The 17,841-nt window shown below is 41.5% G+C and overlaps 1 protein-coding gene across 1 annotated transcript in view; it reads left to right on the top strand.

Moving 5' to 3' along the window:
- Positions 1 to 8,300: 8,300 nt before the first annotated feature.
- The window catches only part of LOC113072981 (C3a anaphylatoxin chemotactic receptor-like), a 198,771-nt gene continuing 189,230 nt past the window's right edge, over positions 8,301 to 17,841 (top strand). Inside the window, exon 1 of the mRNA XM_026245860.1 lies at positions 8,301 to 8,372. The gene's annotated coding sequence lies outside the window, so the exon portion shown is untranslated. The remainder of the gene's footprint in view (positions 8,373 to 17,841) is intronic.

The following is a 17,841-nucleotide window of genomic DNA, read 5'->3' as shown; positions in this document are numbered from 1 at the left end:
ACACACACACACACACACACACACACACACTACACGTAAACATGGATGCTCTTTTCAAACAGAAGCTTGTAACACATGATATCTGCTACATCATATAATGACTACTACAAATTACAAATTATATATAATTTTATTTCAAATAAAGGGAAGATGAAAAGTGAGTTTAATCCAAGCAGCTCTAATGGCGCGGTGTTGCCATTTAAACATGTTAATTACAAAAACAAAACGTTCGTTGTACTGTCTCTGGAAAAATCAACAGTGATTGATCAGCCTTTATTTATATACAGTATTGTAGACGTCATTACCTAGGCGAAGCTAAATTTGCTGAAATATAGGCTACAGTAAGAGCGCCTGCATGGTTGTCCATCAGATGCCTGTCAAAGTTGAGTTCGTTACTATAGCAACAGTAAAACTGTCATGTCGTTATTTCACTAGTTCACGCTTACATATAATTAGCTGAGGTATGGTATGCGTATTTGGCATGCTGTCCGGGGAAGGGCTCCGAGCTCGGGAATTGCCAAAGTACCCCCCCTTCCCCGTATATTGTAAAGTGAACTTGAAGTGAGGAGATGGGGTGGAGGAGGGATGCTGATAAACCGTCAATGGATAGAGGTAAGTCAGCGATATTTATACTGTGGGATTGATTACTTGATTGTGGTCCACCTGTGATGATTAGGCTAACTATCTGACGCGTTCCTCCCGAATCTTCATTGATAATTACATTTCACTAGTTCACGCTTACATATAATTAGCTGAGGTATGGTATGCGTATTTGGCGTACTGTCCGGGGAAGGGCTCCGAGCTCGGGAATTGCCCGAACCTAGAGTACCCCCCAAAAAGGCAAATGTACAAGAGGACAGCCACCAGTTTAAAGAATGCCCCCCCAAAAAAGCAGAGAACCGTCGGGGGCTGATTTGGTTTCTGAGAAGTCATCTCGTTGGCAGGCTGGAAGGGCCTACGTACTCCGGAGGGAGCGACTTGGGCGTTGGGAGAGTAGGCCCTACCGGCTGCAGCTAGTGAACTACGTGGTTGTTGGCGCCCGGTCGGTAGGGCTCGGGCCGATGCTCAACTGGAGCTTTTTGGCATTGGAACGGTGAGCCCTACCGGCCGATGAGGAGGAGCAGCGTGGTTGTGGTGCCCGACCGGGAGGACCCGAGTTGCCTCGACCGGAATAGGTCACAGTGTCGGCGTACGGGCCCTACTGGCTGATAGCCCCTGCTATTCAGTGGGTGAAGGGCCTAACGCTGACCAAGAGGGCCCATGAAGCCTCCGACAGGAGATTGAGACTCAGGATGACGGACATCTGGGTCCTCTCGGTTTGGCAGATAAAAAGCTTTTGGGCTAGCCGACAAGGAGGACTCTGGCAACATCCGAAGGGAGATCCTGACTCACGGCATCGGATGGATGAGACTCGCTTGCGGCTGGCAAGCATAGGCCCGTCCGGGAGACTCTTGCCAGACGTCTGAAGGGAGCACACGCGACAGACGGTTAAGCCTCAGCGGACAGGGAGGGTTGGAAAGGAAAACCCGACTTGCGAGGACTCTCGCAGCATCCGATGGGGCCTCTAACTCAGAACATCGAACGGGTAAGCCTCGCCAGACGGGGTTAAAAGATGTGAGAGTAGCTGAGGGTAGCTTTTTTTTTTTTTTTTTTTCAGGATTTGGCGAGAGGATGAGACTCGTAGCGTCGGACGGTTAAGCCTCGCCTACCGTCAAATGGAAAGGTAAGTTGCGTGGCCGAGAGACTGTTACCGACGTCCGAAGGGAGCACATGCATCGAACGGGTAAGCCTCGCCGACCGTAGAGTGGAAACGTAAAGCAAGTCTGTCCAGGAGGCTCTCGCCAGCATCCGAAGGGAGCACACGCATCGAACGGGTAAGCCTCGCTGACCAAAGAAAAGGAAAAGGTAAGGTTGTCTAACCGGGAGGCTCTCGCCGGCGTCCGAAGGGAGCACACGCATCGAACGGGTAAGCCTCTCCGGATGGCGGACAGAAAAGGTAACGATAGGTGGCCAGGAGGCTCTTGCCCACGCGTCCGGCGGGGACAAAACTGGGTGAGCCTTGCAGGCCGTAGGATGGAAAAGGTAAGTTTGTGTGGTCGTTAGGCTGTCGTCAGTGTTTTAAGGGAGTTTGCTACTCCCGGCAAGAGATGGGTTAGCCTTGGCGACCATAGGATGGAAGGAGGGTTAATTTGTGTGTTTGGTACTTGCAGCATTTGAACAGCTTGCTTGTAGGTTTGTAACCTAAACCACGTGGTAAGGTCGTGGTTGGCTTGCCAGGAGGCTGTCGCCAGCGTCAGATGGGAGCACTCGCATCGGACGGGTAAGCCTCGCTGGCCAAGGGTGGAAAAGGTCAGGTTGTCTAGCCGGGAGGCTCGGACCAACATCCGATAGGAGCTTAGCTCCAGGAATCGAATGGGTAAACCTCTCTGGCTGAAGGATGGGAAAGGTTGTCCGGCCGGGAGGCTCTTACCTTCGTCCGACAGGAGCTTAGCTCCCGGATAGAACGGTTAAGCCTCGCTGGCCAAAGGACGGAAAAGGTAAGGTTGTCTAGCCGGGAAGCTCTCACCTACATTCAATGGGAGCCCTGACTCCGTGCATTGGATGGGTAAACCTCTCCGTACGTAAGACAGAATGGCAAAGCAGGTAGCCGGGGGCTTTCACCTACGTCCGAAGGGAGTGTGAGCTCCTGGCAACGAACAGGTAAGCCTTGCTGGCCGCAGAATGGAAAAGGTGAGGTTGTCTGGCCGGGAGGCTCTCGTCAGCATCCGATGGGAGCTCAAGCTCTTGGCATCGAAGAGAGAAGCCTTGCCGGCCATAGGATTGAAAAAGGTAAGGTTATCTGGCCGGGAGGCTATGGCCAGCATCCAGTGTCTTTTTTATTATTTATTTATTTATTTATATTTATTTTTATTTATTATATTTATTAAAATTTGCGACACCAGATGGGTAGTCTCTCCAGCCATCGGAGGGAAAATTGAGATTGTTTTATCTGCGAAGAGCCCGTTAGTGTTCGGCGAAAGCGTAACTTGCGGTATTGGATGGGTACATCTTGCCATCGGAGGGAAAATTTGTTTGGGCTGCAATGTACTCATTGGTGTTCGATAGGTCCAAGATTGATTAAGTGGGAAAGCATCTGGCAGGATTTTAATACTTGCGATGTCATACGAGTAAGCTTGCTGATAGTTGAATGGAGAAGGCAAAGGTTGGTTCAACCGGGAGCCCTCTTGCAGCGCCTGGCAGGGAGTTCGATATGAAGGATGATTTGTTTGTCTACGAGGGTAGACGCTGTGAGGCTTACTTGAATAATTGTTTAGCAAATCCAATGAGCTGCTTCCGATAATGAGTCTGAAAAATCTTGGTGTAGTCACAGTATCCGAAATTAAGCATTCAAAAATAAATTGGATTTCCTGTGCCAGTGTACCCCAAATAGGTGCCATGTGTCGGCGATGTGGTCATTGTCAGCGCGTGAGATCGATGGTACATATCGACGATGTAATCGTGCATGGGTGGAGTAAGAGAAAGATTCTTATACTGTCTGAGCTTACTATTTGCCATTTTGACCATGGGTGCACGAAAAGAGCCTATGGAATCACCAATTATCGAAAAATATACTTTCGGACGTACTGATACACTGGTATTAAGTATAAATACTATATTTAAATACTGCTAGTTCATGTAATCGGCACTACTGTCATCTCGCTTGTCCTGTGAATTTTTTTTTTTTTTTTTTAACCTACGGGCTCACGTCATCCTTTGAGAGCACGGGCGAGCGGGAAATGCAGTGCTGGGATGGGATAACGGAGCAGTTTGATAGCCAAATTATGGTAGGCCGCTTAATGATTATTATAAAAAACGTTGTTTGGAGAATGGGCCTAATATCATCTTGGCTATTGTCGATACATGATGCTATCACCGCAACCTCGGATGCATGGCATGCCTTTAGGTGGAGGTGTTTTTTTATTTTTTATTATTATTATATAATATATTTAGGTATAGGAAAGGCTCCTGCGGGAGCAGACACTGCGTGGCAGTGAGGAGGTACAGGAAAGGCTCCTGCGGGAGCAGACACTGCTGCGGCAGTGAGGAGGTACAGGAAAAGCTCCTGCAGGAGCAGACACTGCTGCGGCATTGAGGAGGTACAGGAAAGGCTCCTGCTGGCGCAGACACTGCTGCGACAGTGAGGAGAACGGGAAAGGCTCCTGTGGGAGCAGACACTGCTGCTGCAGTGGGGAGAATGGGAAAGGCTCCTGCGGGAGCAGACACTGCGCGGCAGTGAGGAGGTATAGGAAGGCTCCTGCGGGAGCAGACACTGCGCGGCAGTGAGGAGAACGGGAAAGGCTCCTGCGGGAGCAGACACTGCGCGACAATGAGGAGGTATAGGAAGGCTCCTGCGGGAGCAGACGCTGCTGCGGCAGTGGGGAGAACGGGAAAGGCTCCTGCGGGAGCAGACACTGCTGCGGCAGTGAGGAGGTATAGGAAGGCTCCTGCGGGAGCAGACGCTGCTGCGGCAGTGGGGAGAACAGGAAAGGCTCCTGTGGGAGCAGACACTGCTGCGGCAGTGAGGAGGTATAGGAAGGCTCCTGCGGGAGCAGACGCTGCTGCGGCAGTGGGGAGAACAGGAAAGGCTCCTGCGGGAGCAGACACTGCGCGGCAGTGAGGAGATAAAGGCAAGGCTCCTGCGGGAGCAGACGCTGCTGCGGCAGTGGGGAGGATGGGAAAAGCTCCTGCAGGGGCAGACATGCTGTGGCAGTGAGGAGGTACATGAAAGGCTACTTGCTTCGGCTGCTGTAGATGTTGGCTGTGGGAAGAGTAAAAAAGGGTTAGTAACATTTGATGGGACAAGCTAAAAATGAATGGGTAGCCTACTGTGTTACCAGCTTAGCAATTTGTTGCCTGATTTGAAAATTCCTCAAGCCTTGTCCACCCTATTATGTTCCTGTTGGAAAAGCATATTTTCTCTCATTTGGCATCTGGGTTCTTTAGACGGTCTCCCAAGCGGATGCGTTTGGAACGCTGTTTTCACGTTGTATTATGGACTGTGGAAACAGAGGCTTTTGGAAACGATTGAGCATGTTTGGTCTTGTAGGACGTTTGTACCGAAAGACATGATTGTAGCAGTAACGTTAACCCCTTACCAGACACCCCCCATTTTTGGCATGGAGGCAGAAATTACATACCCAAAATAAAGATGTTTCTGTTCATGATTCTTTCTGACTAGATCCATGATCAACATTTGTCCAAGAGCTAACACTTTGACGTTTACCGTTCAGGAATAGGAATAGTTTTCCTGACATGATGGACAATTATCACTGGAATGATGTTTTATCGAAATATTGGTCAAACGTAAAAGCCAAAGTCTTTAGACTTCAATTGATGCACGGTTTATCCAGATCAAGTAAGAGAGTGATGTTTAACGTGCTGTGAAAATGGAACGATAGTAGACTGGGGCCGTTGGCGATGCTTGCAACAAATGGGTTAACAGCAGTTATATGCTATTCGCTTCCAAGTGGTTTCTAATGTTTACTTTCCGGTTTTTCCGTATTACGGTCCTTAAAAGGCGACAGTAATTTTACTCACACTTGCTATCCTGCATCGAAACGCGAGGGCAGATGCGTTTTAGATTCATTTTGAGTGATCACGCCAGTGAATGGTGAAATAGGTCCCTAAATGATTTGGTCCTACCAGAAGACTTGCATGGAAATTAAAATTTAAAGCATTTTAATCATTTAGCAGACGCTTTTATCCAGAGACTTACAGGGTTTTTTTTATTTTTTTTTTAAAATTATGTCTGTATCATTTCGGTGAGGTTTAAACGTGCGCGGTAAGGTGAATGTAACAATAATAATAATAATAATAATAATAATGTATTTTATTTGTAAGAACAAACACCAAAAGCTATACAACAAATTCATTAAAGACAGACAGAACGTTGAATCTGTAGTCTGAATCTATGCGAGATCCACACCCCGGATCAGCGGGTGGCGGTAATGCACCTTTACGCTGGTTTGCCAAAACCGCCATAAACACTAGTAGAAGAAGACAGAACTACGTCGTGCCGTCGTTTAACAAAACTTTAGCAGCGAAACTGCTTTTAAATGCAACGCTTGGATGCCAACTGCCGTAAAAATCCGATGAAGAAAAAGAAGAACCTGTTTTTAGCGTCTTCGCCTGGAAATGTATTGGTCTGCGCCGCTAGAGGAAGCGGCCTCAAACTGCCACTCGGCCGGAACGCCGTGGTGAAAGACTGAGCGCTGGGGAAAACCGTTAAGCCCAGGCTGGTTGGATTCTTTCTGCTGCAATCCAGCGCTCGACGAGAGCTCGGTCTCGGGCGGCACGATCGTTGTATCGAGCAAAGCGAGCTCGGAGTTTGCACGGTCTATTGGCCACGATGTGTGGCTTGGCGAGGATAGCAGCTGTCGCGATGACGCTTAATGCTGCTCAACGGCCGTGTTTGGCTGGGTAGGAATGATCGCGGGTCCGGCAAAAGCAGCAGGTCTTATAAATCCCCGGTGTAGCGCTCTTCGTTTGCATGAAAATTGGGTCTGTGATAAGGTGACTGACGAAGCGAACTAGCATGCTGATTAACCGTCAATGGATAGAGGTAAGTCAGCGATATTTATACTGTGGGATTGATTAGTTGATTTTGGTCCACCTGTGATGATTAGGCTAAGTATCTGACGCGCTCCTCCCGAATCTTCATTGATAATTACATAACGAGAAAACAAACTTTCGTTATGTCGAGATAACGAGAAAAATAAGTCGTTATAATGAGAAAACGAACTTCGTTATGTCGAGATAACGAAAAAAATAAGTCGTTATAACGAGAAAACGACTTTCGTTATGTCGAGATAACGAGAAAATTAAGTCGTTATAACGAGAAAACAAAAAGGAAAAAAATTATAATGCATGGCCGCTTAGAACTTCCGTAGGTATCTATACTTTACTTGAGTAATTATTTTTCAGCCGATATTTTACTTCTACTCCTTACATTTTCACGCAAGTATATGTGCTTTCTACTCTACTTTCTACATCCGGATGGAGTGAATTTGATTGTGGTTGGATGAGAAGTATAAACATATACCATTCCGACACCATATTGGTTTGTATGCGATCCATCGGACCTGCACAACACAAATCACATCACACCCCAGCCAGGACATGGCCAGTTTTGGGTTCGTTTATAAAAAATATATATATTTCTTAAAAGTAGGTTTGGGTATGGAACCGGTATCTGATCGCCTAAGATTCAGTCCCCTTAAATTTCAAATGAAACCAACATCAGACCGGTTTAGCAGTCCATTCTATTCCCCTCGGAATGTCTGTTCCCCTTTACGCAAACATAATATAATTCTTGCGTAGTTAAATGGTAAATGGCAAGTCAAATGGCAAGTCAAATGGTTCAAAATACCGTCCTAAATCCTAAACTTGCAAATAGTTTTATGAGGAGAGGATTTTCAACTTGAAATGTATTTCCTTTTTTTTTTTTCAATCAGATTTATTACCGATTACAATGTGATGTGATTATTTTTACTTTTTTATTATATGCCTTAATGTTGTTGTATTTATGTATGCACTTAAAGCTTAAAAAAAATATTTGTGTGTGGTGTGTGCAAAACATACATTAGAATGAGTATACATTGAACCATAAATGTTGTGTATAAATCAGAACGCTATGCACACATGAAAATTTTAATTCATTGTGATTTTTTCCCCCTTTATTCAATAAACTATAAACCTGGTTAACGGACTCTGTGCCTTGGTCAGAAAGAATGACCTTTGTTGCCCCAAACCTGTGAAATAAAGTAATGCAGTACACAACTGCTTCATATTTAGTCAGAATAGCATAGGCTTTTTTGTGTAATGGTCAATAAATGTACTCATTTACATTGTTGGTCCTTGTGTCTTTTCCCACTAAATTCATCCTCGCTGTTAACATAATCAGTTTATGTCTCACAGCAATGTTGAAAAGGAAAATACTTAGTAGCCTTTTTAACCATTTATCAATGTTCTCCCCATTCCAGGCGAGTAGAATCCAGCTGAAATGGCAAGCTTGCTTTTTACTAATTCTAAAATTAAAATTGGCTGGCCTCTTGTTGTCCAGCAACCGTACACACAAAGTGAGTAACTTTAAACTTTAATGCGTTTATACTTGATTGAATCTTTCATTTTATGTTACTAGAGAAAGTATTTTTTTATAGTGCTGTCACCAAGAAATTCTAATAAAAATCATTTTAAAACCTAACACTGAACAGTTGAAGTGTCCTTTCCTGCACCTTCACTCTGTGGGGTGCCTTTGTATGTTTGTATTGTCTGTTTCTTAGGAGATCAAAGTATCTGAGGTTCTTTGAGGTTCTTTTAACTCAGCTGGTGAGGTGAGTACAAGTTTGTAAGGCATTATTTGATCTATAAAACTCAAGTGTGATCTAAAACCATATGAACATATGATCACTGACATACAAGTGACTGCATAGTTAATGATTTAAATTAAACATATTAATTAATTAATTAATCATTTTCATTGTTTAATAATATTGAATACTGGCCTTTGTCAAATCACTTATTTTCCATACATGTAAGCAATGTTCCTTCTATTTTTTTTTTCTTGCTGAGCAAAACTTTTGTCTATTGGTCAGACATTTCGGCAACCTGAGCAAAAACCTTCTTTATACCTTTATATCTGTACAGCAATATAATTAATATACAGCTAATATAAAAAAAGAAGCAGAATTCACTTTTTAAGATCAAATATTTATTAATCTTATAATTGTAAAAAAAAAAAAAAAAAAAAATATATATATATATATATATATATATATATATGTGTGTGTGTGTATATATATATATATATATATATATATATATATATATATATATATATATATATATATATATATATGTGTGTGTGTGTGTGTGTGTGTGTGTGTGTATATATATATATATATATATATATATGTATGTATGTATATGTATATATATTTTTATAAGTATTTAAAACTAAATTATAGTAGAGTGTGCACACTGCTACACCTGTAAATGTGTAAGAGTTTTGTTACTGTTCTGTGCCCATCATCTGCTATTTCCAGCTCTTAATCAATCCACTCTGCAAGGACTCAGCAACCCGGATTGAGTTTAGAAGGTCATTCCACCAGGAGGGAAAATTTCATTTAAAAGTCCGTAAAAGTGACTTTGTGCATCTTTGGGATTGCACCCACTTTTCTTCTAAGCTTTACATTGTTTTTTGAGGAGATGTGGTCAAGCTGGCCATCTATTGATATAGCTGTATTGTTAAAATCTAAACAAATAACCTGCAATGAGGTTCTAAAGGCCCAATTGAAGGAATACACCCATTTAAACTGAAATTAGAAAACAGGTAATTGTCAATGTTCTAGTTGCTTTAAGTCAGTTAAGTATAGTGTCTTGACAAGCACTGACTTTTTGTTTTGGTGTATCACACTTTACTATGAGAAAACGTGTCAGTGTAGAGAAGTTATCACTTAAAATACTTTGCTTACCATCAACTTGGAAACTGGAGGAACATCTGAAAATGAAATATTTCTGCTCTTTTTTTTTAAAAAACCTTGAGTTTTGTAATTTAGAATTTCCTCATATAGGTTTGACATGTGAAGAACTATATTCCACTGTTATCAGTACGAAGGTAAACAGATTAATCAAATAGAATATTAGTTCAAATGTATTGTTGCTCTATATGGAAACAGTAATATAATACCCTGAGTTTGGACATCAGCACGGACAGATTACACTAATTTGCAATGGAAAAATTAAACTGCAAAAACTTGGACATAAGACAAAAATAAAGGAACAATTGCAAGATGAATAAAAAACAATAGAACATAAACGGGAGTGGGAGGATCGTTTTACTATGCTGCAATGTAGAAAGAGATTTGTCCCTTTTTGCTTTCCTTACATCCAGGTGTGTTTAGTGTATTTGCATGCGCAGTGTTGCCGAATCCACGGAATTTAGGCTACTTTGGGGACATGTTTGAATAACTATTTGGCTGGGTTTATTACACTGATCTGGCAACCCGAGGGAAACAGGAATTCCAGAAGGGAACCGAATCGACTGCTACACCGGTCTCTTCTCCGTCTTCAGCGCGCTCTTCAAACCGCAGACAGCGTGCGGACTCAAACAGAGACAGAGGACACAAGGTATGTGTTTATCGATAGATTGTTAGAATATCAGTATCTGTGCAGTTCTTTGTCATAAATACAGTTTACAAAATGCCACGAGGCAGCAGTCGGTTTCTCATCTAGCTGTAAAGTTTTCGCTTGTCACACAACAGGTGTTTCCTCCAGCGAAAATCTAGCCCTTAAGAAATATGAACGAACAAATACTTTAATTACACTTATTTATAGGGGTGCTCCGATCACGATCGGCCGATCGTTAATGCGCATCTCGTCAGTAAAGCCGGTTCTCTAATCAGCGGTTAATTCCATCAGGTGCGTGATTTCACATAGAGCAGCTGTTACTACACAGAGCCGTTGTTAATAGAGAAGATGCGCAAATCACCTTAATTTTCAGCGTTTATTGGCCCATCTTCTCAGTTAACAACGGCTCTGTGTAGTAACAGCTGCTCTATGTGAAATCACGCACCTGATGGAATTAACCGCTGATTAGAAAACCGGCTTTACTGACGAGATGCGCATTAACGATCGGCCGATCGTGATCGGAGCACCCCTAAAACTAAAAGCTTATGAAGACAGAATGAATTATCATCTTCAAAGAGAGATCGATCGAGTTCACCAACAGTGCTATGCCAAAATTGATGATCTAGCAAAGAGCATGGTGGATTGTTTGAAACGACGTGATAAACAGCTGGAGAAGCAGTTCAAGGATATCCAACCGGTCACATCAACTCCTGTTTATTTCAGCACAGATGCATCTCACAGAAAATCCCATGCACCTTCTAAGATTACCTCAATAACACAAGACGCGACGAGGCAAGTAACGCATCATTCTTCAGCATCTCATCCGCCTTCTGTTAAAATGGATTTACCTACCTTTAGTAATTTGATTTCAGAAGACCCCTTTGAATTTACAGATCGCTTTGAAGAATATAATGAATTGAGACCCATGTCCCACGAAGAGGTGTTGGCAGCATTATCCGTTAGTCTTAAGGGAACCACTAAGAGCTGGTGGAGAGCGGAGAAACAGTATATTCGAGATTGGAATTAATTCAAAGAAAAATTCCTGTTCTCATTTTTGAATGAAGACCACAAGGAAGTTGCTGCACAGAAATTGGCAAATTACTGACAGAGGGTCAATGAATCGGTGAGAGACTTTGCTTTCAACTATAGAGCGATGGCACTAAAAATTAACCCTTTGTTGCTTGAAGCCGAATTAGTGCAGGCAACATTAAGAAGCTGCAATCCGCGGTTGGCGTCACTGTTGAGAGGAACGGTGAAAACCATTGATGAGCTGGTTCGTCTCGGTACCCAAATAGAGAGGGACTGGACTGAGAATAAGAGAAGGTGGAATCAAGAGAAAAGTGAAGAACAGAAGAAGAGCTCTACTGGTGACAAAAGTCAGTCTAATCGCTTGATGCTGATTGATCCTGCTGTTGGCTCTCAGTGTGATAATGTACTGCAAGCACCCTTGATTTTAAATCACTCATTCTTCAATGCTGTCATTGATACGGGAAGCACTTTTTCTTTGATGCAGCAGAAAGTATGGCAGAGACTAAAGAGAAAGGATGAGCTTTTGACTAGAAGTGATCAGACATTCATGCTTGCTAATGGCCAGAGTCAAAAAACCCAAGGTAAAATACTCTGGGAATGTGAGGTGTACGGATCGAAACATGAGGTCACATTCTATGTGATGAAGGATGAGGATTTGGCAGTACCTATCATCTTAGGTTTGAATTTCCTTAAAGAAGCCAAGGTCACCATCGATTTTAATACTTCACGTATATCTCTGCCTGATACTAACTCTAGTCATCCCATGAGTTTTAATAAGACGATCAAGCACCCTGCTGTACGTTTTTATGCTGCCCAAGGAGAAGTTGAGTTGATGTGCAATGAGAAGTTGAAGTTAATCGACCAAGTCGTGGAAAACTCTCATGCTGCATTCAAGGTAAAGAGTCAATTGAAAGCTCTCCTGTATGATTGGCCTTCGGTATGCACCACAAATCTAGGACTTACAAGCCTGATCAAGCATGAGATTAAAACTATTGACGAACTTCCTATAAGAAAGAGACCATACAGAGTCTCGAAAGTAAAGAATGATTTTATTGAAGAGCAAATTAAGGAGTTACTTCAATTAAAAATCATCAAACCTTCTACGTCTCCATGGGCCTCCCCGGTGGTAGTCGTAGATAAAAAAGATAAGGGATCTAGGTTATGCATTGATTACCGAGGTCTGAATGCTAAAACACACCTTGACGCATACCCCATGCCTCAAATCACAGACATTCTGGATTCTCTCCAAGGAGCCAAAGTGTTTACCACGTTAGATTTAAAAAGTGGTTACTGGCAAGTCGAAATGGATCCTGCAAGTGTACAAAAGACTGCTTTCGTCACAGCTTCCGGTCTATATGAATTTCTATGTCTTCCTTTTGGCCTGAAAAATGCCACTGCGTCATTCCAACGACTTATGGAACAAGTCTTAAGGGAGCATAAGAACATATGTTGCATGGTCTATATCGACGACATCCTTATATACTCTCCAGACATCCAGTCTCACATGCAGCATCTCAAGCAAGTGATGCAGAGTTTTCACACCGCCGGTCTCACTCTTAACCTCACAAAATGTAAGTTCATTTGTCCTTCACTGGACTACCTGGGACACACCATCACTGCAGACGGAGTTAAGATGAATGCAGACAAAGTGGATGCGATCAAGACATTTCCTACACCTAAGAACTTAAAGGAGGTTCAGCGATTTCTGGGTCTTGCAGCTTGGTACCGTCGTTTTATCCCTGATTTTTCTAGTAAAACAGCACCCTTGCATGCACTGAAGAAGAAAGAAACAAAGTGGAATTGGACTGAAGAGTGCCAACGTTCATTTGAGCTGATTAAAGATGAACTTACTAAGGCACCGGTTTTAAACACACCTAACTTTGAATCTTCTTTTAAAGTACAGACTGACGCAAGCGATGTGGGTCTAGGAGCCGTGTTAACGAAGGAGGTGGATGGCCAGGAGAAAGTAATTGCCTACGCGTCACGATTGCTCAGAGGTGCTGAGAAAACGTATTCAACATCGGAAAAAGAGTGTCTTGCAGTAGTATGGGCTGTAGAGAAGTGGCACCATTCCCTGGAGGGTAGAGCTTTCGAAGTGATCACAGATCATGCTTCCCTAGTCTGGCTATTCCAGCATCCAAAACCAACATCTAGACTGGAAAGATGGACTATAAGGCTGCAGGGGTATCATTTTACTGTAAGGTACAGAAGAGGTCAATGTAATGTAATGCCTGACGTATTGTCCAGGAGGTATGCAGTGGAGTCACCAGCGGTGGTGTTACATACACCAGCTAAGTGCGGTTTTAATCCCGTCACGTGTGATCTACCAGTAGATTTGTCACAAATTGCAACAGAACAAAAACTAGACCCAGAGTGCCAAGAGTTGATGGTTAAAGCAGAGAACCAGAAATCCACTGATTTGAAGAGAACGCACTATGTTTTCAAGAACGCAGTTTTATTTAGGAGTGTACCAGACTCCAAAGAAGGCCAGAGATTCCAAGTTGTCATCCCGGAAAAGTTGAAGGAAGCAATTTTAACTTATGCACATGACAATCCTCTGAGTGGACACTTGGGCAAATTTAAGACACTGATGAGACTTTTAGAGTTCGCCTATTGGCCTTCAATTCGCACAGATGTATGGCAGCACTGCCGGAATTGTCAGAAATGTCAGCAACATAAGCTGACCAACTTAAAACCAGCTGGAGCCCTACAAAGTGTACCCCTAGCCGAGCCCGGTTATATGCTGGGAATGTACATCATGGGACCATTTCCCCGAAGCACCCGACAGAATGAATATCTGCTGGTTATAGTGGACTACTTCTCAAAATGGGTAGAAGTATTTCCCATGAGAGCTGCCAAATATGCTACCATTGTGCGAATATTAAGAGAGGAAATTTTCACGAGATGGTGAACACCAGCTTTTATTGTGCCTGACAGAGGTACGCAATTCACTTCCAACATTCTTGACCAAGTATGTAAGCAATGGCACGTAACACAAAAACTCACCACGGCATATCATCCTCAGTCCAATCTCACGGAAAGAGTCAACCGGAACCTAAAAATGATGATTGCCACATATGTTGAACAAAACCACCGTACCTGGGATCAGTGGATTTATGAGTTCAGATTCGCTCTAAATACTGCATGGCACGAAAGCACAGATTATTCCCCTGCAGAGGTAGCTTTAGGCGACAACTGAAAGATCCTCTGCAGAGAGCCTTACAGGTTCCTCCAGACCCTGATCAACCGTCATATAGTACCCTTGAACGCCAAAAAAGTTTGTATGAGTCAGTAAGGGAGAATGTTGAGAAGGCTCAAACTAAACAAAGAAGGTATTATGACTTGAGAAGAAGGACTCAGAACTTTGATGAGGGAGATTTAGTTTGGGTAAAAATTCATCCCCTCTCTCGAGCAGATGATGCCTTTATGGCAAAAATTTCTCCTAAATGGAAGGGCCCAGCCAGAGTGGAAAAAAGCTAGGACCTGTTAATTACAAGGTGGCTATGTTGTCTGATCCGACTCCGATAGATACTTACCATACTCAGAATTAAAAAAATTTCCATGGGAAATTTTAAGGTCACGGGGAGGGGTATGTAACGGTGTAGAACGTTACTTGGTTTTGTATATTGTTTTTATTGTTTTAAATGATGCATCTGGGACAACATGTTACCACTAGCAGCCGCATGAGGGCACTAGAGGTAATTGATTACCGGATATAAGCCCCGATCATAGACGAGCAAGTCAGATTCTTTGGTAGAGGGAAACCTCATGGTTGAGCTCATGGCTGGCTACCTTCTTTCTCACAAGTCCTGTTTGAGAACTGTTTAAGTTTACGCTCAAACGTGAGTATATGCTGACTTTCAAATGTGTGATTGCTGACTTCCAAATGTGATATATGGTTTATTTGAAATTCCAAAGGCTGATGTGCACTATTTGTTTTCTTTTATAGAAGGACTTTTTTTTTTGGACCTTATTTGACTCTTTGGACATTTGATACCTTTAAACAATAAAGGTATCAAATGTCCAAAGAGTCCAATAAGGTCCAAAAAAAAAGTCCTTCTGAGCACTATTTACCACACGATCTTCTATAAGCAACCTTGGTTTGTTGCTACAGATCTACAGTGCTGCTTATCTCCATTCCATTCTCACTGTTCTCACTGGATTATAACATTGCATCGTCCTCAAATGACCGTTTGGATCTTAATCATCTCATCAGCATCATCATCATCATCATCATCTGATTCATCTAACATTGAACTAACATAAGTTTCATTTATTATTGACTTTCCTTAAATGCTCATAAAAATGCTCAGTTATTTATGTTGATTATCTATCGTGCACTTGGGAATAAAACCAAAAAGAGAAACGTATTTGTTTGGTGAAGTGGTTTTATTATTAGTACGAGTCAAATTCTGTTGGACCCCTCAGATTGTATCATCTTACATTAAGGGAGGTGTAACAAGTTAATTCTGAGAATGTTCACCCATGTCTTCATGTATGTGTGCAATAGTGGCCTCATATAACTTGAGAAAACAGTCTCCCCCATTAGAAGAGCTTCTGCAACTAGGAAAAAAATAACAGGCAGAAGTGCAAGTATCAAACTCTGCTGATTTGTAACAGATATATTAATTACAAACAGCATATTTTAAGGAGAAAAAAAAAGTTAAATAGTTGTTACTTCATAAGAGACTTTATATCGTTCTTTATTTCTCACCTTACAGTTTTACAAAACAGTGAGCAAGTTTGTGCCACCATATGATACACAAATTCAAACTACATACTTATCAAATGACATGCTTTTAATAGCAAAACAGAGGAATATGAGAAAATATTTAACAGCTGCTGGCCCATTTTCTTGAAGCGTATTCCAACGATGGGCTGCCTCAGTGGCTGTAATCGTTAAGTAAACATGTAAAACCGCAAACAATGAATAACATTTAGTGCACAAACGAACAAATATATTCTACGTTTGCTTATCTTCATTCGAAGCTGAAACATAATTAAACTACCTTGTTGAACAGTTTTTGTTATCCGGTGAAAACGACCTAATATTTTTAGAGTCGCTTTAACGCGAAACAGGAAACTCATGAATATTCACGTATGCTCCGCCCAGCGTCACCGAATATCTCAGAAACCGAATATTTCAGAACACCGGTGTCAGACCGGTGTTGTGTAATATTCGGTTCCCGTGAAAAACTGTTCCCGTGGGTGGAGTTACATGAATATTCATTAGTTCCCTTATTGTGGGCGTGTCCTTGAAACAATGTGCAAACAAACGAAACTGAAAATATCTGTGCACGCTCGTCAAAACTCTATTTGATTTAATGGATTATTTTGAACAGGTAACGAAGTGTCAATGTTAAGTGTTAATTAGCATTAACTACAACAGTGCCATAACAATGGATAGTTTGTATAATATGATAAATCATCTTTCATGTTTTGCTTGATTGATTACAGGCACACAGAAAAACAATCAATAAGCTAATTTAACCTATATTACCTAATATAGTTTTTACTGTTTGGTGTATTTCACTTTTTATATATTTCATTTGTGGGGCTTTGTTTTTAATAGTTTGCTTTGATTAGACTACCTAGTTGTCATTGGAGAGAAACTAGTACAATTTCTACACAAAACCTGAAACAAACCACTACAAATGTACCTGTGTCTTAATAAAATCGGTGTTAGCATCCTGTGTCATGCTTTCTTTAATCTTTTTCATATATATAACCCGTTTTTAACAGCCTTCACAGCCCCGTATTTATTATTATAAATGAACATTTACTTCGGTCACATATTTTATTAATAAGATTTTAAAGTATCTTCAGAGTGAGTCATGCAACATTGAAACAACATGTGAGTTAATTTTTATATTTAAATGAAATTTTTTTTTAAAATGGACACATTTTTCTTCATTGCACTGAGTTAACAGTCAAATACAGAGCTTAACGGTTTAGACAATCTGAGAAAGAACTACTATTAATAAATATAATAATAATGAATATCATAAGCACATTGTTTACATTGTCTGTTCTTTTACCATAGCACTGAAAAACAACCTCATCATGTCATGTTTAAGAATAGTGATCCATTGTGTAAATAATGTTTAACATTTGAAAATCTTATTCAAAACTGTTTTTCACATTTTACAACTATTACATACAATGAAACCCAAATGTTTCTTTGTCAGCCAAACTCTGTTCTCCTGTCGCTTACCGAAAATTAATATCCTCTGAGATTCATTAATATTAATATTTCATTATTTTAATAACACTCTTTAATGTTGACAGTTCTCTGATGTGTATTAATAGTAGCATGTCATGCAGGTTAACAAATAACATGTTATCTTTAAGTATGTTTACAGTTTAAAATAAAAAAAAAGATATTGTAGATCACATAAATATTACGTTCATTAAATGTTACTATGACAAGTACAGAAGTAATTGCTTTATGAATATATCTCAAATTGAAAAGACAAGGAAAGTTGTGTGAAAGTAAGCATGGAATGAAGCAATGCAAAATTAGGTGAGTGTCTGAGATATTTATTGTCTCTGGATGAGAACAGCCTTCCATGTATGTCCAGTTCATACAATGATCAGCTACTGTACCAGTGACTTCAGCTCTCTCATCCAGCCTGAAACAGACAG

Source organism: Carassius auratus, unplaced genomic scaffold, assembly GCF_003368295.1.
Source record: "Carassius auratus strain Wakin unplaced genomic scaffold, ASM336829v1 scaf_tig00011176, whole genome shotgun sequence".
NCBI lineage: Eukaryota > Metazoa > Chordata > Actinopteri > Cypriniformes > Cyprinidae > Carassius > Carassius auratus.
This window is presented reverse-complemented; position numbering and strand designations above follow the sequence as displayed.